The sequence below is a fragment of the Panulirus ornatus genome, chromosome 12 (genome assembly GCF_036320965.1).
Source record: "Panulirus ornatus isolate Po-2019 chromosome 12, ASM3632096v1, whole genome shotgun sequence".
In the NCBI taxonomy this organism is placed as follows: Eukaryota; Metazoa; Arthropoda; class Malacostraca; order Decapoda; family Palinuridae; genus Panulirus; species Panulirus ornatus.
The window spans coordinates 35347923-35369178 of NC_092235.1; the positions used below are offsets into that span (position 1 = coordinate 35347923).

The window sequence follows — 21256 nt, forward strand, 5'->3', positions numbered from 1 at the left end:
GGTGTTGAGGGCTGTCAGTACGTTTGTGAATCACTAAATAGTGTTGATGGCTGTCAGTACAATGGGGAATCACTAAGGGGTGTAGAGGGTTGTCAGTACAGTGGGTAATCACTAACGGATGTTGAAGGCTGTCAGTACAGTGGTGAATCACTAAGGGTGTTAAGGGCTCTCAGTCGAACAGTGAATCACTTGGGGTGTTGAGGGCTGTCAGTACAATAGAGAATCTCTAAGGGATGTTGAGGACTGTCAGTACAATGGTGAATCCCTAACGGGAGTGTACAGGGCTGTCAATACAGTAGTGAATCACTTAAGGGAGTTGAGGACTGTCAGTATAATGGTGAATCACCGAGGGGTGTTGAGGGTTGTCAGTTCAATGATGAATCACTAAGGGGTGTTGAGGGTTGTCAGTACAACAATGAATCACTAAGGAATGCTTAGGGCTATCGGTAAAATGAAAATCGTTAAAGGGCGTTAAAGTGCTGTCAGTACAATGATGAATTACTAGGGATATTGATAGCTGTCAGTACAATGGTGAATCACTAAGGGATGTTGAGAGTCATCAGTGCATTAGTGATTTACTAAGAGATAATGAAGGCTGTCAAAATTTTAGTGAATCTCTAAGGGTGTTGAGAGCTGTCAGTACATCGATGAATTACTTAGAGGTGTTGAGGGCTGTCACTGCAGTAATGAGTCACTTATGAATGTTGAGAGATAGCAAAATGAAAAAAATCGTCAGAGGTAGTTCAGGGCTGTCAGTACAATGATGAATCCCAATGGGTTTTGTAGGCTGTCAGTACAATAGTGAATCACTAAGAATGTTGAGGGCTGTAAGTACAATGGTGAATCAATCACTAGGAGGTATTGAGAGCTCTTAGTACGATAGAGAATCACTAAGGGATGTTGAGGACTCTCAGTACTAGCGGTGAATCATTAAGAGTTGAATTTTGTCAGAATTAATGGTGAATCACTCAGGGTGTTGAGGGCTCTCAGTACGATGGTGAATCAGTAAAGAGTGATGAAAGCTGTCATTAGAATCGTGAATAACTGAGGAGTGCTGAGGGCTGTCAGTACAATGGTGAATCACTACGAGGTGTCGAGGGCTGTCAGTACAACAGTGAATCACTAAGGGTATTGAAGGCTTTCAGTGCAATGGTAAAGCATTAAGGGGTGTTGATGGCTGTCAGTACAATAGTGAATCACTAAGGGGTGTTGAGGGCCCTCAAGACAGTAGTGAATCACTAAGGTGTTAAGAGTTGTCAGTACAATGGTAGATCACTGAGGGTGTTGAAGTCTCTCAGTACAATAGTGAATCATAAAGGGTACTGAGGGCAGTCAGTATAACAGTGAATCACTGAGGGGTTTTGAGGACTTTCAGTGAAATGGTGAATCACTAAGAGCGTTGAGAGCTGTCAGTACAAAAGACAATTATCTAAGGATGTTGAGGGTTGTCAGTACAATAGTGAATCACTAAGGATGTTGATGGCTGTCAGTACAATGGTGAATCACTAAGGGGTGTCGATTGCTGTCAGTACAATGGTGAATTGCTAAGGGTTTTGTGGGCTGTCATTACAATAATGAATCACTAAGGATGTTGAGGGCTGCCAGGACAATGGTGAATCACTAAGGGGTAATGAATCTGAGAACAATGGTGAATCACTATGGGGTGTTGAGGACTGTCAGTACAGTGATGAATCACTAAGAGGTGCTGAGTTTTCTCAATAAATCAGTGAATAACTATGGGTGTTGAGGGCTGCCAGTACAATGATGAATCACTAAAGGGTGATGAGAGCTGTCAATAGAATGCTGAATCACTATGGGTGTTGAGGGCTGTCAGTAATATGGTGAAACACTAATGGTGCTGATGGCTCTCAGTGCAATGATAAATAATACATGGTTCTGAAGGATGTCAGTACGGTGGTGAATCACGAAAGGTGTTGAGGGCTGTCAGTACAGTGGTGAATCGCTAAGAGGTGTTGAGGGCTATCAGTGAAATGGTTGGTCGCCAAGGGATGTGGAGGGCCTTTAGTACAATGGTTAATCACTAAAGGTGTTTGTGGCTGTCATTACAATGGTGAATCGGTATAGGGTGTTGAGGGCTGTCTGTGCATTGGTGAATCACTAGGGGATATTGAGGGCTCTGAGTACAATGGTGAATCACTATGGGATGTTAAGGGCTATCAGTGCAGTGGTGAACTACTAAGGGGCATTGAAGGCTGTCAGGATAATGGTGAATCACCAAGGTTGTTGAGGGCTCTCAGTACAGTGGTGAATCACTAATGGGTGTTAAGGGCTATCATTGAAATGGAGAATCACTAAGGGGTGTTGATGGTTGTCATTACAATAGTGAATCACTAAGGGGTGTTGAGGGCTGTCAGTACAACGGTGAATCACTAAGGAGTGTTGAAGGCTGTCAGTACAGTGATGAACACTTTGGGTTTTGGGAGCTGTCAGTACAATAGTGAATCATTAAGGATGCTGAGGGTTGTCGGTACAATGGTGAATCACTAAAGGGTGTTAAGGGCTTTCAGAACAATGATGAATCACTAAGGGTTATTGAGGGCCCTGAGTACAATCTTGAATCACAAAGGGATGTTGAGAACTGTCAGTATAAAAGTGAATCACTAAAGGTGTTGAGAGCTGTCAGTACAATGGTGAGTCACTAAAGGGTGATGAGAGCTGTCACTAGAATAGTGAATCACTAAGGAGTTTTGAGGGCTGTCAGGAAAACGGTGAATCACTAAAAGGTATCGAGGGCTGCCAGTAAAGTGGTGAATCACTAAGAGTGTTGTGGGCTATCAGTAATATGGTGAATCACTAATGGTACTAAGGGCTGTCAGTGCAATGATGAATAATTATGGGTGTTGATGAATGTCAGTACAGTGGTGAATCACTAAAGGTGTTAAGGGTTGTCAGTACAGTGGTAAAACACTAAGAGGTAATGGGGACTGTCAGTACAATAGTGAATCAGTAAGGGGTGTTGAGGGTTGTTAGTACAATGGCCAATCACTAAGAGGTGTTAAGGTCTGTCAGTATAATGGTTAATCAGTATGGGATGTTGAGGGTTCTAAGCACAGTGGTAAATCCCTTAAGGGTGTTGAGGGGTCATTACAATGGTGAATCATTAAGCGACGTTCATGGCTTTCAGTACACTGGTGAATCACTAAGAGGTGTTAAGGGCTACCAGTAAAATGGTTAATCGTTAAGGGGTGTAGAGGTGAATAACTAAAGGTGTTGACGGCTATCAGTACAACGCTTAATCACTAAGGGATGTTGAGGGCATTCAGAACTGTGGGGCATTAAAGGCTGTTAGGACAATAATGAATCACTGGGGTTTTTGAGGGATCTTATTATAATGATGAACTAAAGGGTGTTGATGACTCTCAATACATTGGTGAATCACTAAGGGACGTTGATGAAGCACTTAGGTGTTGAGTGCGGTCAGTATAATAGTGAAACACCAAGTGTATTGATGACAGTCATTATAATTGGTAATCACTAAGGGGTGTTGAGGGCTGTCAGTACAGTAGTGGATCACTGAGGTGTTAAGGGCTGTCAGTACAAAGGAAAATCACTAAGGGTGTTAAAGTCTGTTTGTAAAATGGTGAGTCACTAAGGGTGTTGAGGGCTGTCAGTACAAAAGTCAATCACTGAGGGTGTTGAGGGCTGTCAGTACACTGGTGAATCACTAAGGGGTGTTGAAAGCTCTCAGTACAATAGTGAATCACTAGGAGTATTGAAAGCTGTCAGTATATGGTGAATCACAAATGGTGCTGAGGGCTGTCAGTGCAATGATGAATCATTAAGAGTGTTGATGGATGTGAGTGTAATGGTGAATCACTTAAGGTTGTTGAGGGCTTTCAGTACAATAGTGAATCACTAAGGATATTGAGGGCTGTCAGTACAGAGGAGAATCACTAAGAGTGTTGAGGACTGTCGGTACAGTCAAGAATCAATAAGGTGTGTTGATGGCTGTCAGCACTATAGTGAATCACTAAGGGTGTTCATGGCTGTCAGTACAATAGTGAATCACTAAGGGTGTTTATAGCTGTCGGTACAATGGTGAACCACTAAGGGTGTTGAGAGCTGTCAATGCAATGATGAATAATTGAAGGTGTTGATGGATGACAGACAGTACAGTGGTGAATCACTAAGGGTGATGAGAGCTAAGTACCAGAGTGAACCACTAAATATGTTGAATGCTGTCAGTGCAATAGTAAATCACTAATGGGTGTTGAGGGTTGTCAGTACAATGGTGAATCACTAAGGGTGTTGGAGGCTGTCAGTACAATGGTGAATCACTCAGGGCGTTGAAGGCTATCAGTACAATGATAAATCACTAAGGGTGTTGAAGGCTGTCAGTACAATGGTGAATCACTAAAGGTGTTTAGGGCTGTCAGCACAGTGGTGAAACACTAAGATGTGTTGACTGTTAGACATGATGAATCATAAGGGGTATTGAGGGCTGACAGTACAACAGAGAATCAATAAGGGGTGTTGAGGGTTGTGAGCACAATGATGAATCACAAACAGGTGTTGAGGGCTGTCAGTATAAAGGTGAATCAGTAGTGGATGTTGAGAGCTCTAAGTACAGTGGTAAATCTCTTAGGGATGTAGAGGGCTGTCATTACAATGGTGAATCATTAACGGATGTTGAGGGCTGTCAGTGCAGTGATTAATCACCAAGAGGTGTTGAGACGTATCAGTAAAATGGTTAATCACAAAGGAGTGTTAAAGGCTGTCAGTTCAATTGTGAATCACTAAAGGGTGTTGAGGACTGTCAGCACAATGGTGAATCACTAAGGGGTGTTGAGGGCAGTCAATACAATGGTGAATCACTACGGGATGTTGAGGACCGTAACTGCAGTGGTGAATCACTAAGAGGTGTTGAGTTCTGTCAGAATAATGGTGAATCATTAAAGGGTGTTGAAGTCTGTCAGTACAATGGTGAATCACTAAAGGTGTTGAAGGTTGTCAGTAAAATGGTGAATCACTATGGGTGTTGAGGGCTGTCAGTACAAGAGTCAATCACTGAGGGTGTTGAGGGCTGTCAGTACACTGCTGAATCACTAAGGGGTGTAGAAGGCTGTCAATAGAATAGTGAATCACTAGGGGGTATTGAGGGCTGTCAGTACAATTGTGAACTACTAAGGGTGTTGAGAGCTGTCAGTGCAATTGAATAATTAAGGGTGTTGATGGATGACAGTACAGTGTAGAATCACTAAGGGTGTTGAGGGCTCAGTACAAGGGTGAACCACTAAATATGTTGAATGTTGTCAGTACAATGGTAAATCACTAAGGGGTGTTGAGGGCTGTCAGTACAATGGTGAATCACTAAGGGTGTTGAAGGCCGTCAGTACAATGGTGAATCACTAAGGGTGTTGAGGGCTGTCAATACATTAGAGAATCAATAAGGGTGTTTAGGGGTGTCAGTACAGTGGTGAAACATTAAGATGTGTTGACGAATGTCAGACTAATGGTGAATCATAAGGGGTGTTGAGGGCTGACAGTACAACAGAGAATCAATAAAGGGTGGTGAGGGTTGTGAGTGCAATGGTGAATCACAAGCAGGTGTTGAAGGCTGTCAGTACAATGGTGAATCAGTAATGGATGTTGAGGGCTCTAAGTAGTGGTAAATCTCTTAGGAGTGTTGAGGGCTGTCATTACGATGGTGAATCATTCAGAAATGTTGAGGGCTGTCAGTACAGTGGTGAATCACTGAGAGGTGTTGAGGGGTATCAGTAAAATGGTTAATTGCAGAGGGGTATTGAGGGCTGTTAGTACAATGGTGAATCATAAAGGTGTTGATGGCTATCAGTATAATGGTGAATTACTAAGGGGTGATGAGGGCTGTCAGTACAATGATGAATCATTATGGGGTATTAAGGGCTCTGAATACAATGGTGAATCACTATGGGATGTTGAGGGCTATCAGTACAGTGGTGAATCAGTAAGCGGTGTTGAGGGCTGTCAGGATAATGATAGATTACTAAGGATATTGAGGGCTCTCAGTGCATTGGTGAAGAACTAATTATGTTGATGACTGTTAGTACAGTGGTGAATCACTAAGGGATGTTGGGGGCTGTCAGTGTCAGTACAACTGTGAACCACTGAGGGGTGTTGAGGGCTTTCAGTACAATGGTGAATCACGAAGGGATGTTGAAGGCTATCAGTACAAAAGTGAATCAATAAGGTGTTATGGGCTGCAAGTACAATGGTGAATGATAGAGTGTTGAAGGCTGTCAGTACAGTGGTAAATCATTAAGGGTGTTGAGGGTAGTCAGTGGAATGGTGAATTACTAAAGATATTGATGGTCGTCGTTATAATAGTGAATCACTAAGGGGTTTTAAGGGCTCTCAGTAAAATGGTGAATCACTAAGGGTATTGAGGGCTATCAGTACAAGAGTCACTAACTAAGGGTGTTGAGGGCTGTCAGTACAATGGTGAATCACTAAAGGTGTTTAGGGCTGTCAGTACTATAATGAATCACTGAGGGTGTTGAGGGCTGTCAATACAATGGTGAAGCACTGAGGAGTATTGAAGGCTGTCAGTACAATAGTGAATCACGAAGGGTGTTGAGGGCTGTCAATACTATAGTGAATCACTAAGGGTGTTGAAGACTGTCGAGGGCTGTCAGTGCAGTGATGATTCAATAAGGGTGTTGATGGATGTCAGCACAGTGGTGAATCACTAAACGGTGTTCAGGGCTGTCAGTACGATAATAAATCACTAAGAATGTTGAGGGCTGTCAGTACAAAGTTGAATCGCTCAGAGCGTTGAGGACTGTCAGTCCAGTCGAGAATCTATAAGGTGTGTTGATGGCTGTCAGTACAACAGTGAATCACTAAGGGTGTTCATGGCTGTCAGTGCAATGATGATTCACTAAAGGTACTGAGGGCTGTCAGTGCAACATTTGATAATGAAGGGCGTTGATGGATGTCAGTAGCGGTGAATCACTAAGGGTGTTAAGGGCTCAGTGCACGAGTGAACCACTGAATGCGATGAGGGCTATCAGTACAATGGTAAATCACTAAGGGGTGTTGGGGGCTGTCATTAAGGTGGTGAATCACTAAGCGGTGCTTAGGGCTGTCAGAACAATGTTGAATCACTAAGGGTGTTAAGGGCTGTCAGCATAGTGGTGAACACTAAGAGGTATCGATGGCTGTCAGTAAAGTGGTGAATCACTATGGGGCGTTGAGAGCTGATAGTACAATAGAGAATCAATAAGGAGTGTTGAGGGTTGTCAGTAGAGTAGTAAACCAAAAGCAGGTGTTGAAGGCTGTCAGTAAAATGGTTACTCGTTAAGAGGTGTAGAGGGCTGTTAGTTCCATCTTGAACTAACCAGTAAAATTACATTATTATCATCTTGACCTGCCCACTACATCACATTATCATCATTTTGAATTGACCACTACATCACATTATCAACATCTTGACCTGACCACTACATCACGTTATCATCATCTTGACCTGACCACTATCATTACATTATTATCATCTTGACCTGACCACTACATCACATTATCATCATCTTGACCTGACCACTACATCACATTATCATCATCTTGACTTGACAACTACATCATATTATCATCATCTTGACCTGACCAACATTACATTATCAATATCTTGACCTGACCACTACATCACATTATCATCATCTTGACCTGACCACTAAAATCATATTATCATCTTGACCTGACCACTACATCACATTATCATTATCTTGACCTGACCATTAACATTACATTATTATCATCTTGACCTGACCACTATATCACATTACCATCATCTTGAACTAACCAGTAATATCACATTATCATCATCTTGACCTGATAACTAACATCGCGTTATCATCATCTTCACCTGACCACTAACATTACATTATCATCATCTTGACCTGACCACTAACATCACATTATCATCATCTTGACCTGACTACTAACATTACATCATCATCATCATCTTGACCTGACCAGTAACATTACATTATCATCATCTTGACCTGACCTGTAACATCACATTATCATCATCTTGGCCTGACCACTAACATTTCATTATTTTCATCTTGACCTGACCACTAACATCAAATTATCACCATCTTGACCTGACGACTAACATTACATTATTATCATTTTAACTTGACCACTACATCACATTTTCATCATCTTGACCTGACCACTAACAGTACATTATTATCATCTTGACTTGACCACTAATATCACATCATCATCATCTTGACCTGACCATTACATCACATTATAACCATCTTGACCTGACCACTAACATAACATTATCATCATCTTGACCTGACCACTAACATTACATTATTGTCATCTTGGCCTGACCACTACCATCAAATTATCATCATCTGGCACTGAGTAGTAACATCACATCATCATCATCTTGACCTGACAAGTAACATCACATTATCATCATCTTCACCTGACCAGTAACATCAAATTATCATCTTCACCTGACCACTAAAATTTCATTATTTTCATCGTGACCTGACCACTAACATCAAATTATCATCATGTTGACCTGACCATTAAGATCACATTATCATCATCTTGAACTGACCAGTAAAATCATATTATCATCATCTTGACCTGACAGGAAACGTCACATCATCATCATCATCTTGACCTGACCACTAACATTACGTTATCATCATCTTGATCTCACCAGTAACATCACAATATCATCATCTTCACCTGACCAGTAACATCACATTATCATCATCTTGACCTGACCAGTAACATCACATCATCATCATCTTAACCTGACCAGTAACATCACATTATCATCATTTTGACCTGGCCACTATCATTTCATTATTATAATCATGACCTGACCACTAACATAACATTATCATCATGTTAACCTGACCAATAACATCACATCATCATCTTCACCTGACCACTAACATTACATTATCATCTTGACCTGAACACAAACATCACATCATCATCATCTTGACCTGACCAGTAACATCACATTATCTTCATCTTGAAGTGACCAGTAACAAGACATTATCATCATCTTGACGACTAGTAACATCACACTATCATCATCTTGACTTGAACAGTAACATCACATCATCATCTTGATCTAACCACAAACATTACATTACTATCATTTTGACCTGACTAGTTATATCACATCATCATCATCTTTACCTGACCACTAACATTACATTATTATCATCTTGACTTGACCACTATCATTACATTATCATCATCTTGACCTGAACACCAAAATTACATTATCATCATCTTAGCCTGACTAGTAACATCAAATCATCATCATCTTGACCTGACCACCAATATCACATTATCATCATCTTGACCTGACCAGTGACATCACATTATCATCTTGACCTGAGCAGTAACATCACATCATTATCATCTTGACCTCACCAGTAAAATCACATCATCATCATCTTGACCTGACCACTATCATTACATTACTATCATCTTGACCTGACCACCAACATCACATTATCATCATCTTGACCTGACCAGTAACATTATATTAGTATCATCTTGACCTGACCACTACATCACATCATAATCTTGACCCGACCAGTAACATCACATTATCATCATCTTGACCTGACAAGTAACATCACATTATAATCATCTTAACCTGACCACTAACATAACATTATTATCATCTTGACCTAAGCAATAAAATCACATTATTATCATCTTGACCTGACCAGTAATATCACATTATCATCATATTGACCTGACCAGTAACATCACATTGTCATCATTTTGACCTGACTACTATAATTACATTACTATCATCTTGAGCTGACCACTAACATCACACTATCATCATCTTGACCTGACCAGTAACATCACATTATCATCATCTTGACCTGACCACCAATATCACATTATCATCATCTTGACTTGACCACTAACATCACATTATCATCATCTTGACCTGGCCACTAACATCACAATATCATCATCTTGACCTGACCAGTAATATCACATCATCATCATCATCTTGACCTGACCAATATAATTACATTATCATCATTTTGACCAGACCACTAGCATCACATCATCATCATCCTGACCTGACCACTTTCATTACATTATCATCATCTTGACCTGGCCACTAACATCACATCACCATCTTTACATAATCAGTAACATCACATTATCATCTTCTTGACCTGACCACTAAAATCACATCATCATCTTGACCTAACCAGTAACATCACATCATCATCATCTTGACCTGACCACTATCATTACAGTATTATCATCTTGACCTGACCACTAACATCATATTATCATCATCTTGACCTGACCAGTAACATGACATTATCATCATCTTGACCTGACCACAACATCACATAAGAATCTTGACCTGGCCAGTAACATCACATTATCATCATCTTGACCTGAACAGCAGCATCACATTACCATAATCTTGGCCAGACCAGTAACAACACATTATCATCATCTTGACCTGACGACTAACATCATATCATCATCATCTTTACCTGACCACTAACATCAAATTATAATCATCTTGACCTGACCACTAACATTATGTTATTATCATCTTGAAGTGACCACTAACATCACATTACTATAATCTTCACCTGACCACTAACATCACATTATTATCATCTTGACCTGACCAGTAATATTACTTATCATCATCTTGACCTGACTAGTGATATCACATCATCATCATCTTGACCTGACTACTATCATTACATTTTCATCTTGAGCTGACCACTAACATCACATTATCATCATCTTGACCTGACCACTAACATCACATAATCATCATCTTGACCCGACAACTCTATCACATCATCATCTTGACCTGACCAGTAACATCACATTACCATCATCTTGACCTGACCACTAACATTACATTATTTTCATCTCGACCTGACCACTATTATCACTTTATCATCTTGACCTGACAACTAACATCACATTATCATCATCTTGACCCAACCACTATATCACATAATATTGACCTGACAAGTAACATCACATTACAATCATCTTGACCTGACTAGTAACATCATATTATCATCATATTGACATGACCACTAACATCACATTGTCATCATCTTGACCTGCCCACTAACAACACATCATCTTCACCTGACCACTATCATTACATTATTATCATCTTGACCTGACCACTAACATTACATTATTATCATCTTGACCTGACCAGTAACATCACATTATCATCACCTTGACCTGACCTGTAACATCATATTATCATCATCTTGACCTGACTATTAACATCATATTATGATCATCTTGACCTGACCACTAACAGTACATTATCATCATCTTGACCTGATCACTAACATCACATTATCATCATCTTGAACAGACCAGTGACATACACATTTATCATCTTGACCCACAGTAACATCCATTATCATCATCTTGACCTGACCAAACATACTTATCATCATCTTGACCTGACTTTAACATCACATTATCATCATCTTGACCTGACCACTATCATTACAATTATCATCTTGACCTGACCACTAACATCAATTTCATCATCTTGACCTGACAGTAACACACATTATCATCATCTTGACCTGACCAGTAACATCACATTCATCATCTTGACTGACCAGTAACATCACATTATCATCATCTTGACTGGAACACTAACATTTACATTATCATAATCTTATCCTGAACCATACATCACATTATCATCATCTTGACCTGACCAGACTAAATCATATCTGCACATCTTTACCTGACCACTAAACATCACATTATCATCATCTTCACCTGACCACTAAATATTACATATCATCTTGACCTGACCATAACATCACATTACATCATCTTACCTGACCAGTAATTCACATTATCATCATCTTGACCTGACCAAACATCACATTATATCATCTTGACCTGACCATAAATCACATTATCATCATCTTGACCTGACCAGTAACATCATTTCATCATTTGACCTGACACTAACATACATTATCATCATCTTGACTAACATGACACAATCACATTATCATCATCTTGACTGACGAGTAACATCACATTATCATCATCTTGACCTGACCATACATAATCATATCTGACAACTGACAGTAACATCTTGACCTGACCAGTAACATCGCTTATCATCTTCTTGACCTGACTACTATCATTACATTATTATCATCTTGAGCTGATCACTAACATCCCATTATCATCATCTCGACCTGACCAGTAACATCACATTATCATCTTGACCTGACCACTACATCACATCATTATATTGACCTGACCAGTAACATCACATTATCATCACCTTGACTTGACCACTAGCATCACATTATCATCATCTTGACCTGACTAGTATTTTCATATCATCATCTTGAGCTGACCAATATAGTTACACTATCATCTTGACCTGACTCTAACATCACATCATCATCATCCTGACCTGACCGCTATCATTACATTATCATCATCTTGACCTGGCCACTAACATCACATCATCATCATCTTTACCTAACCAGTAATATCACTATATTATAATCTTGACCTGCCCACTACATCACATCATAATCTTCACCTGACCATTAAGATCACATTATCATCATCTTGACCTGACCAGTAACATCACATTATCATCATCTTAACATGACCACTACCATCACAATATCATTATCTTCACCAGACCACTAACAGTACATTATTATCATCTTGACCTGACCACTAACATCACATTATCATCATCTTATCCTGACCAGTAACATCACTCATCATCTTGCCTGACCACTATCATTACATTATTATTATCTTGTCCTGACCACTAACATCACATTATCATATCGTTGACCTGACCAGTAACATCAGACCACCATCTTCACCTGACCGCTAACATTACATTATCATCTTGACCTGACCAATAACATCACATTATTATCATCTTGACCTGACCAGTAAGATCACATTATCATAATCTTCACCTAACTAATAACATCACTTTATCATCATCTTGACCTGACCAGTAACATCACATTAACATCATCTTGACCTGACTAGTAACATCACACTATCATCATCTTGACGTGACCAGTAACATCACATCATCATCATCTTGACCTGACCACTATCATTACATTATCGTTTTGAGCTGACTACTAGCATCACATTATCATCATCTTGACCTGACTAATATTATCGCGTTATCATCATCTTGACCTGACCACTACATCACATCATAACCTTGACCTGACCAGTAACATCACATTATCATCATCCTGACTTGACCACTAACATCATATTATCATCATCTTGACCTGTCCAGTGATATCACATCATCATCTTGGCCTGACCAATATCATTACATTATTATCATCTTGGCCAGACCACTAACATCCCATCATCATCATCTTTACATAACCAGTAACATCACATTGCCATCATCTTGACCTGACCAGTAACATCACATTATCATCATCTTGCCCTGACCAGTAACCTCACATTATCATCATCTTGACCTGACCACTAACATCATATTACCATCATCTTGACCAGTAACATCACATTATCATCACCTTGACCTGATCAGTAACATCACATTGTCATCATCTTTACATGACAACTACATCACATTATCATCTTGACCTGACCAGTGACATTACATTATCATAATCTTGACCTGACTGATAACATCACATTATCATCATCTTGACCTGACCACTATCATTAAATTATTACCATCTTGACCTGACCAGTAACATCACATTATCATCATATTGACTTGACCACTAACATCAGATTCTCATCATGTTGAACAGACCAGTGACATCACATTATAATCATCTTGACCTGACCAGTAACATCACATTTCCTCATCTTGACATGACCAGTAACATCACATTATCAGCATCTTGACCTGACCAGTAACATCACTTATCATAATCTTGACCTGACTACTATCATTACATTATTATCATCTTGAGCTGACCACTAACATCACATTATCATCATCTTGACCTGACTAGTAGAATCACATCATCATCATCTTGACCTGACCACTCACATTATCATCATCTCGAACTGACCAGTAGCATCATATCATCATCATCTTGACCTGACCAGTAACATCACATCATCATCATCTTGACCTGACCACTATCATAACATTATTATCACCTTGATCTGACCACTGACATAACATTATCATCATCTTGACCTGACCAGTAACATCACATTATCATCATCTTGACCTGACCACTACATCACATCATAATCTTGACCTGAACAGTAACATCACATTATCATCATCTTGACCTGACTAGTAACATCACATTATCATCTACTTGACCTGACCAGTAACATCACATTATCATCATCTTGACCTGACCACTAACAGTACATTATTATCATCTTGACATGACCACTAACATCACATTATCATCATCTTGACCTGACCTCTAACATCATATTATCATCTTGACCTGACCAGTAACATCACATTGTCATCATCTTGACCTGACCACTAACATCACATTATTATCATCTTAACCTGACCAGTAATATTACTTATCATCATCTTGACCTGACTAGTGACATCACATCATCATCATCTTGACCTGACTACTATCATTACATTATCATCTTGAGCTGACCATCAACATCACATTATCATCATCTTGACCTGACCATAAACATCACATAATCATCATCTTGACCTGACCACTCTATCGCCTCATCATCTTGACCTGACCAGTAACATCACATTACCATCATCTTGACCTGACCACTAACATTACATTATTTTCATCTTGACCTGACCACTATTATCACATTATCATCATCTTGACCTGACAACTAACATTGCATTATCTTCATCTTAACCTGACCAGAAACATCACATTATCATCAACTTGACCTGACCTGTAACATCATATTATCAGCATCTTGACCAGACCACCAACATCATATACCACTAACATCACATTATCTTCCTCTTGACCTTGCCACTAACATTACATTATCATCATCTTGACCTGACTAGTAACATCATATTATCATCATCTTGACCTGACCGCTGACATCATATTATCATCATCTTGACCTGACTAGTAACATCACATCATCATCATCTTGACGTGACCACTATCATTACATTATCAAAATCTATTCCTGACCAGCAACATCACATTATCATCATCTTGACCTGACCAGTAGCATCACATCATCATCTTTACCTGACCAGTAACATCACATTATCATCATCTTGACCTAGCCACTAACATTACATTATCATCATCTTGACCTGACCAGTGACGTCACATTATCATCATCTTGACCTGACCAGTAGCATCACATTGTCATCATCTTCACCTGACAACTAACATCACAATGTCGTCATCTTGACCTAACGAGTAAGATCACATTATCATCATCTTGACCTGACCAGTAACATCACTTATCATCATCTTGTCCTGACTACTATCATTACATTATTATCATCTTGAGCTGAACACTAACATCACATTATCATCATCTTGATCTCACCAGTATCATCACATTATCATCATGTTGCCCTAACCACTACATCACATCATAATCTTGACCTGACAAGTAACATCACATTACCATCATCTTGACCTGACCAGTAACATCACATTATCATCATCTTGACATGACCACTGACATCACATTGTCATCATCTTGACCTGACCACTAACATCACATCATCTTCACCTGACCACTATCATTACATTATTATCATCTTGACCTGACCACTAACATCACATTATCATCATCTTGACCTGACCAGTAACATCACATTATCATCACCTTGACCTGACCTGTAACATCATATTATCATCATCTTGACCTGACCATTAACATCATATCATGATCATCTTGACCTGACCACTAACAGTACATTATTATCATCTTGACCTGATCACTAACATCACATTATCATCATCTTCAACAGACCAGTGACATCACATTATAATCATCTTGAGCTGACCAGTAACATCACATTGTCCTCATCTTGACATGACCAGTAACATCACATTATCAGCATCTTGACCTGACCAGTAAAATCACTTATCATCATCTTGACCTGACTACTATCATTACATTATTATCATCTTGAGCTGACCACTAGCATCACATTATCATCATCTTGACCTGACCAGTAACATCACATTATCATCATCTTGACCTGACCACTATATAACATCATAATCTTGACCTGACCAGTAACATCACATTATCATCATCTTCACTTGACCACTAACAACACATTATCATCCTGACCTGACCAGTAATATCACATCATCATCATCATTAACTGACCAATATCTTTACATTATTATCATCTTGACCTGACCACTAACATCACATCATCATCATCCTGACCTTACCACTATCATTACATTATCATCATCTTGACCTGACCAGTAGCATCACATCATCATCATCTTTACCTAACCAGTAACATCACATAATCATCTTCACCTAACCACTACATCACATCATAATCTTGACCTGAGGAGTAACATCACATTATCATTATCTTGAACTGACCAGTAACATCACATTATCATCATCTTGACCTGACCAGTAAAATCACATTATCATCATCTTGACCTGACCACTAACATCATATTATCATCATCTTGACCTGACCACTAATATCACATTATCATCATCTTGACCTGACCAGTAACATCACATTGTCATCATCTTGACCTGACCAGTAACATCGCATTATCATCATCTTGACCTGATCAGTAACATCACTTATCATCTTCTTGACCTGACTACTATCATTACATTATTATCATCTTGAGCTGACCACTAACATTACATTATCATCATCTCGACCTGACCAGTAACATCACATTATCATCATCTTGACCTGACCACTACATCACATCATTATATTGATCTGACCAGTAACATCACATTATCATCATCTTGACTTCACCACTAGCATCACATTATCATCATCTTTACCTGACCAGTATTTTCACATCATCATCATCTTGAACTGACCAATATCATTACATTATTATCTTGACCTGACTTCTAACATCACATCATCATCATCCTGACCTGACCACTATCATTACATTATCATCATCTTGACCTGTCCTCGAACATCACATCATCATCATCTTTACCTCACCAGTAATATCACACTATCATAATCTTGACCTGACCACTACATCACATCATAATCTTCACCTGACCATTAACATCACATTATCATCATCTTGACCTGACCAGTAACATCACATTATCATCATCTTAACATGTCCATAAACATCACAATATCATTATCTTCACCAGACCACTAACAGTACATTATTATCATCTTGACCTAACCACTAACATCACATTATCATCATATTGGCCTGACCACTAACATCACATTATCATCATCTTATCCTGACCAGTAACATCACTCATCATCTTGACCTGACCACTATCATTACATTATTATCTTGTCCTGACCACAAACATCATATTATCATATTGTTGACCTGACCAGTAACATGAGATCACCCTCTTCACCTGACCACTAACATTACATTATCATCTTGACCTGACCAATAACATCACATTATTATCATCTTGACCTAACCAGTAAGATCACATTATCATAATCTTCACCTGACTAGTAACATCACTTTATCATCATCTTGACCTGACCAGAAACATCACATTAACATCATCTTGACCTGACTAGTAACATCACACAATCATCATCTTGACGTGACCAGTAACATCACATCATCATCTTCACCTGACCATTAAAATTACTTTATTGTCACCTTAACCTGACCAGTAACATCACATTATCATCTTGACCTGACCACTATCATTACATTATTATCGTCTTGAGCTGACCACTAGCATCACATTATCATCATCTTGGCCTGACTAGTATTTTCGCGTTATCATCATCTTGATCTGACCACTACATCACATCATAACCTTGACCTGACCTGTAACATCACATCATAACCTTGACCTGACCAGTAACATCACATTCTCATCATCTTGACCACTAACAACATATTAGCATCATCTTGACCTGACCAGTAATATCATATCATCATCTTGGCCTGACCAATATCATCACATTATCATCATCTTGACCAGACCACTAACATCACATCATCATCATCATCTTTACATAACCAGTAACCTCACCTTACCATCATCTTGACCTGACCAGTAACATCACATTATCATCATCTTCACTTGACTAGTAACACCACATTATCATCATCTTGACCTGACCACTAACATCACATTATCATCATCTTGACCTGACCACTAACATCACATTATCATCATCTTGACCAGCAACATCACATTATCATCATCTTGACCTGACCACTATCATTAAATTATTATCATCTTGACCTGACCACAAACATCACATTATCATCATCTTGACTTGACCACTAGCATCTCATTATTATCATCTTGAACAGACCATTGACATCACATTATAATCATCTTGACCTGACCAGTAACATCACATTTTCCTCATCTTGACATGACCAGTAACATCACATTATCAGCATCTTGACCTGACCAGTAAAATTACTTATCATCATCTAGACGTGACTACTATCATTACATTATTATCATCTTGAGCTGACCATTAACATCACATTATCATCATCTTGACCTGACCAGTAACATCACATTATCATCATCTTGACCTGACCACTATATAACATCATAATCTTGACCTGACCAGTAACATCACATTATCATCTTCACTTGACCACTAACAACACATTATCATCATCCTGACCTGACCAGTAATATCACATCATCATCATCTTTAACTGACCAGTATCTTTACATTATTATCATCTTGACCTGACCACTAACATCACATCATCATCATCCTGACCTGACCACTATTATTACATTATCATCATCTTGACCTGACCAGTAACATCACATCATCATCATCTTTACCTAACCAGTAACATCACATAATCATCATCTTCACCTGACCACTACATCACATCATAATCTTGACCTGAGGAGTAACATCACATTATCATCATCTTGACCTGACCAGTAACATCACATTATCATCATCTTGACCTGACCAGTAAAATCACATTATCATCATCTAGCCCTGACCACTAACATCACATTATCATCATCTTGACCTGACCACTAATATCACATTATCATCATCTTGACCTGACCAGTAACATCACATTGTCATCATCTTGACCTGACCAGTAACATCACATTACCATCATCTTCACCTGACCAGAAACAATTGGTTATCATCATCTTGACTTGACCAGTAACATCGAATCATCATCAGCTTGACCTGACCGGTAACATCACATTATCATCATCTTGACCAATAACATCACATTATCATCATCTTCAGCTGACCAGTAAAATCACGTAATCATCATCTTGACCTAACCAGTAACATCACATTATCATCATCTTGACCTGACCACTATATCACATCATAACCTTGACCTGACAAGTAACATCACATTACCATCATCTTGACCTGACCTGTAACATTATATTATCATCATCTTGACATAACCACTAACATCACATTATAATCATCTTGACCTAACCAGTAACATCACATCATCATTATCTTGCCCACTAACATCATATTATCATCCTCTTCACCAGACCAGTAACATCACGTTATCATCATCTTAACCTAACCAGTAACATCACATTATCATCATCTTGACTTGCCCAGTAACATCACATCATAATCTTGACCTGACCAGTAACATCCCATTACCATCATCATGACCTGACCAGTAACATCACATTATCATCATCTTGACATGACAACTAACATCACATTGTCATCATCTTGACCTGACCAGTAACATCAGATCATCATCATCTTGACCTGACCACTATCATCACATCATTATCACCTTGACCTGACCACTAACATCACATTATCATCATCTTGACCTGACCAGTAACATCACATTATCATCCTCTTGACCTGACCTGTAACATCACATTATCGTCATCTTGACCTGACCAGTAACGTCACATTATCATCATCTTGACCTGACCAGTAACATCACATCATCATCATCTTGACCTGACCAGTAACATCACATCATCAACTTCACTTGACCACTATCATTACATTATTATGATCATGACCTGTCCACTAACATCACATCATCATCTTGACCTGACCACTATCATTATATTATCATCTTGAAGTGACCACTAACATCACATCATTATCATCTTTACCTGACCACTGTTATCAAATTATCATCATCTTGACCTGACCACTAACATTACGTTATCATCATCGTGACCTGACCCCTAACATCACATTATCATAATCTTGACCTGACCACTAACATCACATTATCATTATCTTGACTTGACCAGTAACATCACATTATCATCATCTTGACCTGACCAGTAACATCACATTATCATCATCTTGGCCTGACCACTAACATCACATTATCATCATCTTGACCAGTAACATCACATTATCATCATTTTGACCTGACCAGTAACATCACATTGTCATCATCTTCACCTGACAACTACATCACACTATCATCTTGACCTGACCACTGACATCAAATTATCATCATCTTGACCTGACTAATAACATCACATTATCATCATCTTGACCTGACAACCATCATTACATTATTATCATCTTGACCTGACCAGTAATATCATAACATCATCATGTTGACCTGACCACTATCATTACATTATTATCATCTTGACCTGACCACTAACATCACATTATCATCATCTTGACCTGACAGGTAACATCACATTATCCTCGTCTTGACCTTACCTGTAACATCACATAATCGTCATCTTGACCTGACCAGTAACATCACATTATCATCATCTTGACCTGACCAGTAACATCACATCATCATCATCTTGACTTGACTAGTAACATCACATTATCATCATCTTGACCTGTCTAGTAACATCACATTATCATCATCTTGACCTGACTAGTAACATCACATTATCATCATCTTGACCTGTCTAGTAACATCACATTGTCATCATCTTGACCTGACTAGTAACATCACATTATCATCATCTTGACCTGTCTAGCAACATCACATTATCATCATCTTGACCTGACTAGTAACATCACCTTATCATCATCTTGACCTGTCTAGTAACATCACATTGTCATCATCTTGACCTGAGTAGT

At 38.9% G+C, this 21256-nt stretch overlaps 1 protein-coding gene across 1 annotated transcript in view; it reads left to right on the top strand.

The window, feature by feature from the left end:
• Nucleotides 1–21256, top strand: part of LOC139751734 (uncharacterized) — a 208014-nt gene that overhangs the window by 45647 nt on the left and 141111 nt on the right. The window lies entirely within an intron of this gene.